The sequence below is a fragment of the Clarias gariepinus genome, chromosome 7 (assembly GCF_024256425.1).
Source record: "Clarias gariepinus isolate MV-2021 ecotype Netherlands chromosome 7, CGAR_prim_01v2, whole genome shotgun sequence".
Lineage (NCBI taxonomy): Eukaryota > Metazoa > Chordata > Actinopteri > Siluriformes > Clariidae > Clarias > Clarias gariepinus.
Genome location: NC_071106.1, coordinates 37,501,907 through 37,510,693, shown reverse-complemented (window position 1 = coordinate 37,510,693; position 8,787 = coordinate 37,501,907).

The window sequence follows — 8,787 nt, the reverse complement described above, 5'->3', positions numbered from 1 at the left end:
AAATCTCCAGAACATCACCTGGTTTCAGCTCTACAGCGCTGTCTTTTGATTCACTTATTCAAACAGCTTTCAAAAAACATTTCTACCTATTAAAATGTTTTGTTTTACAGGCATTAAACCAAATCGAAACTGCAAAAATGAAGTTTTGTGATTTTAAAATGCAAATAAACATAAACACGGAATATAGCAGGAAATAATTCTCAAGTCATAATATGTTTTTTAGAGCTTTTTTTTGGAACTTGTCTTTACGATCATGGACACCAGTATGCTAAAATAATTGGAAATTGTTTTGGAGATATTACATTTCCTTACATCTGATTAGACAATTTTGATTCCGTCTTGGGTTCGTTGAATTAAATGCTCTCTGGAATGGTTATGTCTCATCCTGCCAGATGGTGCGAAGGTGTTCATTTGAAAGAGGCCAGAGTTTGGCAGATATAACAGAGTGTTTTACCCACTTGAAGCTGTTCAGTACATCAAATTGATAATTCTACTGCAGCTTCTCCATGTGTGAGGGTGAGTAATGTAATTGTTCAGAAGAGTCAGATGTCTCCTGATCATGACCCTGAAAATCTCCTTCACCATTAAGTTGCTCGACCTCAGCTCTAACACTTTTGCCATGACTCCAGAAAACACACACAGCGTCTTGTCATCTGGGATATCGTCCTGGATTACTGTAAGTGAGTGAGGAAATGTTTACACTTAAGAGAAAGGAGAGCTTCCACAGAAGAGAAACTACTAATACCCTGGAGCACTGTGAGGTTTAAAACATCTCTGGAAGCTTAAAAATGTAAACTCTGAACAAAAGGATAAATTATTATTTTAACATCTAAAGAACGACCAAAATGGCCTAAAAAGTCTCTACACTTTTACCAGCAATAAATATCTGTAAATATGCAGCCATAGACATGAGAATAAAAAAAATGTTTTAGTATAAACAAGCTAGTGATAAAAGTGTTTATCACTAGCTAGCTTAGTTTTATTATTTCTCTTTTTGCTATTATATTTTGGGGCTTTTATGAATTTGTTCTTTTTTAAATCAATGTGTGATTTTTGTGAATGTTTTTATTCCTTTCTATTTCTTTTTTTGTTGTTTTATTTGTAACATATTTCAGTAATTATTTTTATTACCATAAAAAGATGTACATTTGAATTTAAAAAAGTATTTAAAATAGTAATAATAATCTTTTAAAAAAATTACACACACACACACACACACACACATATATATATATTTTATTTTTTTTTACTTTTTGATTTTTAATTTGTAACACAGAAAAATATATATATATGCAGCTCGGTGCACTGTGGCCTCACACCTCCGGGGTTGAGGGTTCGATTTTGAGTTTGTTCTGCGCATGCTTCATGGGTTTCTCCCTGTGCTCTAGGTTTTCTGATTTTCTTGTCCAAAGACATGCATATTAGATTACTTGCCATTCCCACATTTTCAACAGTGTGTGCCCCGCCCAAAGTCTCCTGGGATGGACTCTGCCCCTGCACAGGATGATCGGGATAGAAGATGAATAAATGAATGGAAAAAACACATATAACAGAAAGAAGCCAGGCCAAACAGGGATCAAATGGAACTTGTGATTTTTAGTTTATTTCCCCAACAGCAGGTTTGATGATAGTAAACAAAATTACATTATCATCACAATCATCAACACCATTCCTCATTTCTCTTTGAGGATTTTTTTTTTCTTTGTGGTGTACAACAACATTATCCAAATTTATCCTGAAGAAGAGACTAAATTAGAATTGCTTATGTTTTTTAAATGATTATTTATTTATTTATTTATTTATTTATGTAATTAACAATAACTACAAGAGCAAAATCCAGGACTGTCTAAATTTTTAAATATGAACAATGACATATATCTCCACTGTGTCAGTTTCAACAGTGTCCCAGGCATTATTGTCCATTCTGGTTTTCCTTTGATTGAAGTGCTTTACATAAAAATCATAAATTAGTTTAGAATCCCAGCATTCAACTCTTTCTGTCCTGCCGGTGCAAAATGCTCCGCATCAGTGCTTCAGTAAACAGATCATTATTCACTCACAGAAACTCATTAATGGTGAGTGAGCTGGGCCCCTGCATTAGTGTTGAATGAAGAGTGGTAGTGCAGGAGTGCATTCTGGGAAATGTGTTGGTGAGAATCACTACCGATCATTACCGCTCTTTCGCAAGAGATCATTTCCTTGTTTGACATACAGTATCGTAATTCTTTAGTAATGGGACACCTGTAGTTTTAAATACACAAACAATTCTGATTACTGCAATCCCATACATTTAAGTTTTTTTGTGTTTTATGGCAATAAAAGTATTATATAGGTGTAATTTCTGAACTAATCATCTTTAAAACTAAATTTTATGAATACTTTATTAGTATAATATTTCCTCAAATCTGATATTTCCTGAATATTCCGGCTCAGGAAAAGTGGATTTGAATAAAATTTCTCATCTTTTACACGAGTCTCAGTGAAATCAGACAACCTGAAGATGATGGTGTCAAGGAAAAACTTTCCAAGACTACATGAAGAAGAACATTAACTCATATACAAACTTTATTTTTATAGCGCTTTTCACAATGGTCATTGTTGCAAAGCAGCTTTAATAAAATTATGAAAATGTGTCTGAAATGTGAGAAAATGTGTATGATCAACATTATTGATTAACAAGCCAAGGATGAGAGGGGTAAGGAAAAACTCCCTGAGATGGTAATAGGAAGAAACCTTGAGAGGAACCAGACTCAACAGGGAACCCATCCTCATCTGGGTGAAAACAGATAGCAGGGATTGTAGTGCAGTCATACGGTGTGTTAGGGGGGCTGGAAGTTCAGTATATCATCTGATGTCTTTAAGTTAAAATGTGGTTCAGTTTGTTATTAGAGGCTCAGGTAGACTGCAGTCACAAGTTCTCAGAGAACAGCTGTCTGCATTAACTGAACCTAGGACCGTCTTCATGGTAAAGTCAGGGGTAGCTCAGGTTCAGAAGATCCCAGGTTCAAACCCCACAACCACCAAGTTGCCACTGTTGGGTCTTTGAGCAAGGCCCTTAACCTTCTACTGCTCAGATGTGTAATGAGATAAAAAAATAATAAATAAATAAATGTAAGACGCTTTGAATAAGAGCATCTGCCTAAATGTAAATGTAAAGTGTAATTGTCCCCAGTCATCACACGCATTCCAAGCAGACCACACAGGGCCTCCATGCGACAAGATCTCCAGTCAGAAGTGGGGCACCAGAATAAATCAAACAGGTCCAGAGGGCAGAGGGGGACTGGATCACAGGCAGCTCAGAAGCGACATGTATAACTCAACAGAGAGAGACAGGGAGTGAGAAGAGAAGAGAAGAAAAGAGAAGAAGAGATAACAGTTATATATGGCAGGTCAGGAAGGTCCAGAAGGCAGAGAGAGTCAGGGAGATTACAGGGAGTCTTTGTGGATTCCAAATTCCCAAAGTTTCAACTTGTGCCGTTTTAGCAGTCTTGAAAATCATGCTAAAGCAATTCACATTATTTATTACATTATACAGTACATCTATTTATTTTAAATGCTATTTATGTGTACTTTAACATCTTTGATTCAGTTAAAACTCTCAATTAGGTCTACTGAAGGGTGGAGCCAATGGGTGGCCATGTCTAAAATATCATTGGACACAACACCAGTAAAATTGTTGTCTAGTTTATGACTACAATGCAAATCTTTTAATTCCCTTCAATAGCAATGAGTCATATTAAAAAAAGTAAGAAATCTGTCTTCTCAATAAGAATGATTTATCTAACATATATAGATAGCATGTTTGTCAATTAGCCTCAATATGTCAAGACATTCAGCTTTAAATTCAAGGGGGTTGACAAAAGTATGGCATTGAGAAATTACAGCTACTTTTAAACACACCCGTTTTTGTGGGCTCCTAAATATTGGAACTAGCTCACACATACACACATCGAGATTACCTTTAATATTTACATGAAAATCATTTGCAGTCGATGAAAATCGTTGGCAGTCTGGAACCCACTGTCATGACCAAATGCTGAGTTTCCTCCATATTGAAGCTTTGCCAGGGCTTTACTGCAGCTGCCTTCAGCTTCTGCTTGTTAGTCGGATTTTCTACCTTCAGTCTTGTTTTCATTAAGTTAAAAGCATGGTTTATTGGGTTGAGAGAAGGTGACTGACTTGGCCAGTGAAGAATATCCCAGTTCTTTGCGTCGGGCAGCTTTCACTGTATGATTTGTGTCATTATCCATCTGCAGTATGAAGTGGCATCCTATCAGTATTACAGCATTTATTTACAAACCCCAGTGACCTGGTTCCAGACGTACATTTATATTATAATACTGCATTTAACATGTTTGACAGATGATGTGGTTTGCTTTGTATTATGAGCTGTTGCTTTCTTTTCCCATAATTATCTTTTCCCATCAAATTTTGGTTTCATCAGTCCAAAGAATCTGGCAAAGTTTTCTGTCAAAGTCTAATCTGGCCTTTCAGTTCCTGAGTGTTACTGTATTTTGCACCAATTGTGAGCCATCTGTATGTACTTCATAAAGCCATGTCTTGACTGTAGACTTTGACAAAGATGCAGCTACCTCCTCAGGAGTGTTCTTGACATATCTAGATGTAGTGAAAGCGAGCTTCCTCAGCATGGACAGAATCCTGTGGTCATCCAGTTTACTTTCCTTCCAGGGTCTTCCAGGCCTTTTGCTGTTGCTGAGCTTCCTTTTAAGAAGGTTCCAGACTGTTGCATTGTCCACTCTCTCTCTGATTCATTTTGTTTTTTCAGTCTAATGAAGGCCACCATCACTCGCCCTAGACACCTCTTTGTTACTCATGTTGACAGTTTGAGTGAACAGCTACCACATGCAAAGGAACCACCTTCAGGCGTTTGATCAGCCTGATTAGTCACAAGTGATGAGGGAAGATCTCGCACCTGGCTGTGCAACTGCTTGTCAGCCATTTGTTCCATTATTTATGAGCCCCAGAACAGATATGTGTATTAAAATGGCTGTAATTTCCTGAATGGTTAAGGCCACACATTTGTCCAACTATTTGAATTAAAGCGGAAAGTTCTGACTTCGCTTAAGTCTTTCATTTTAAATGTGGTGGTGTACAGAGGCCAAAGGGCAAAAAATATCTTTGTTCCAAAATTTATTGACCCGACTCTACATACATTCAACAGCCATTTTATTAGGTATACATTGCTAGTAATGAGTTGGACCGGTTTTGCATTCAGAACTGCCTTAGTTCTCAATGGCATGGAGTCAACAACATGCTAGAAACATTCCTTAGAGATTTTGGTCCATATTGACAGGATAGAATCACACAGACGGCTGTGTCGGCTGCACATCCATGATGAGACTCGACCGTTCCACCAGATCCCAAAGGTGCTCTATTGGATTGGGATCTGGTGAATGTGCTGGCCATTTGAGTACAGTGACCTCACTCACATGTTCAAGTTCGAGATGATTTTCGCTTTGTGACCTGGCGTGTTATCCTGTGATAAAGGGATGGACATGATCAGCATCAACATTCAAGTAGGCTGTGGCGTTTAAACAATTCTCGATTGGTGCTAAACTCTCCCTCACACAATTACACCCCCCACCTCCAGGCTGAACCGTCGATAAAAGGCAGGATGGATCCATGCTTTTATGTTGTTTATGCCAATTCTGACCCAACTATTCAAATGTCACTGCAGAAAATCGAGACTCATCAGACCAGACAACATTTTTCCAATCTTCCGTTGTCCAATTTTGCTGAGTCCATGCAACCCTGGAAGTTTCCTGTTCCAAGCTGACAGGAGCGGCACTCGGTGTGATCTCCTGCTGCTGTAGCCAATCTGCTTTAAGGTTCGACGTGTTGCGTTTTCCGAGGCGTTCTTCAGCATACCTCAGTTGTAAAAAAACATTATTTGAGTTCTATCAGCTCGACCCAGTCCGGCGATTTTCCTTTGACCTCTGGCACCATCAAGGTTTTTTTTTTAGAGCATTCTCTGTAAACCCTAGAGATGGGTTTTTGTGAAAATTCCAGTAGATCAGCAGTTTCAGAAATCCTCAGAGCAGCACGCCTGGCACCAACAACCATGCCAAGGCACTTAAATCACCTTTCTTCTCTTATTTTGATGCTCAGTTTGAGTTTCAATCAGCAGATTGTCTTGGCCATGACTACACGCCTAAATGCATTGAGTTAAGTTGAGTGGCCATGTAAGTGGCTCATTGGATATTTGTGTTAACAATCAGTTGAACTGCGGTCGCTAATAAAGTGGATGGTAAGCGTGTATTTGATCACCCTGTGATTTTGTAAGTTCTCTTACTTAGAAATCATGAAGGGGTCTACAATTTTCAGCATAGATGTATCTCCACTGTGAGAGACAGAATCTAAAAATAAAAATTCGGAAATCACATTGTATGATTTTTTAACAATTTATTGGTGAATTACTGTGTCAAATAAGTATTTGATCACTTGCTTATCAGCCAGATTTCTGACCCTCAAGGACCAGTTACTTTGCTTTTAAATAGTCCATATGCTTCGTACGGAGTCACTCCTTGGTTTTCCTGGCTGTGTGCTTTGGGTCATCGTTCTGTTGGAAGACCCAGCCACGACCCATCTTTAATGCTCTGACTGACGGAAGGAGGTTTTTGCCCAATATTTCACAATACATGGCCCGGTTCATCCTTTTCCTAATACAGTGCAGTCGTCCTGTCTCCTGTGCGGAAAAACACCCCCAGAGCATGATGCTTCCAGCCCCATGCTTCACTGTAGTTATGGTATTATTGGGATGATAATCATCATTCTTCTTCCTCCAAACACGGCGAATGGAGTTAAGACCAAAACGTTCTACTGTGGTCTCATCTGACCACAGGACTTTCCCCCATGACTCCTCTGGATCATCCAGATGCGATGCAAGATTTTAAACCATGACGTCTTAGTGTATTACTGATAGTAGCCTTGTAAACGATGGTCCCAGCTCTCTTCATGGCATTGACCACCCCATGTATCTACTTAGACTTTGGCTGATTGTGGGGTGCACAGGTGTCTTTATGACAGCTAACGACCTTAAACAGGTGCTACTAATTTGGAATCATGAGCAGAGTGTAAATGGACTATTTAAAAGCAAAATAACTGGTCTTAGAAGGTCAGAAATCTGGCTGATAAGCAAGTGATCAAATACTTATTTGACACAAAAATTCACAAATAAATTGTTAGAAAAATCAAACAATGTGATTTCCGGATTTTTCTTTTTAGATTCTGTCTCTCACAGTGGAAATGCACCTATGCTGAAAATTGTAGACCCCCACATAATTTCTAAGTAAGGGAACTTACAAAATCACAGGGTGATCAAATACTTATTGATATAAAAGGATAGTTAGGAACACCTGTTCAATTTCTCATTAATGCAAGTATCTAATTAACCAATCACATGGCAGTTGCTTCAATGCGTTTATGGGTGTGGTCCTGGTCAAGACAATCTCCTAAACTCCAAACTGAATGTCAGAATGGGAAAGAAAGGTGATTTAAGCAATTTTGAGCGTGGCATGGTTGTTGGTGCCAGACGGGCCGGTCTGAGTATTTCACAATCTGCTCAGTTACTGGGATTTTCATGCACAACAATTTCTAGGGTTTACAAAGAATGGTGGGAAAAGGAAAAAACATCCAGTATGCGGCAGTCCTGTGGGAAAATGCCTTGTTGATGCTAGAGGTCAGAGGAGAATGGGCCGACTGATTCAAGCTGATAGAAGAGCAACTTTGACTGAAATAGCCACTCGTTACAACCGAGGTATGCAGCAAAGGGTTTGTAAAGCCACAACACGCACAACCTTGAGGCGGATGGGCTTCAACAGCAGAAGACCCCACCGGGTACCACTCATCTCCACTACAAAAAGGAAAAAGAGGCTACAATTTGCACGAGCTCACCAAAATTGGACAGTTAAAGACTAAAAAAATTTTGCCTGGTCTAATGAGTCTTGATTTCTGTTGAGACATTCAAATGGTAGAGTCAGAATTTAGGAACTTAGTTTGTAAAGCCACAACACGCACAACCTTGAGGCGGATGGGCTTCAACAGCAGAAGACCCCACCGGGTACCACTCATCTCCACTACAAAAAGGAAAAAGAGGCTACAATTTGCACGAGCTCACCAAAATTGGACAGTTAAAGACTAAAAAAATTTTGCCTGGTCTAATGAGTCTTGATTTCTGTTGAGACATTCAAATGGTAGAGTCAGAATTTGGCGTAAACAGAATGAGAACATGGATCCATCATGCCTTGTTACCACTGTGCAGGCTGGTGGTGGTGGTGTAATGGTGTGGGGGATGTTTTCTTGGCACACTTTAGGCCCCTTAATGCCAATTGGGCAACGTTTAAATGCCACAGGCTACCTGAGCATTGTTTCTGACCATGTCCATCCCTTTATGACCACCATGTACCCATCCTCTGATGGCTACTTCCAGCAGGATAATGCACCATGTCACAAAGCTCGAATCATTTCAAATTAGTTGGATGTGGTGGAACAGGAGCTTCGTGCCCTGGGTGTGCCTCCCACAAATCTCCATCAACTACATCGCCGCAAATATTGCAGGAGACCTACTGGAGCCTGCAGGGATCCGAGATTCACCCAGAAAACAGTGAAGTTTGGTGGTGGAAAAATCATGGTCTGGGGTTACATCCAGTATGGGGGTGTGCAAGAGATCTGCAGGGTGGAAAGAAACATTAATAGTCTAAAATATCAAGAAATCTTAACTACCTCTTATATTTCCAACTATAAAAGGGGCAAAATTCTGCAGCAGGA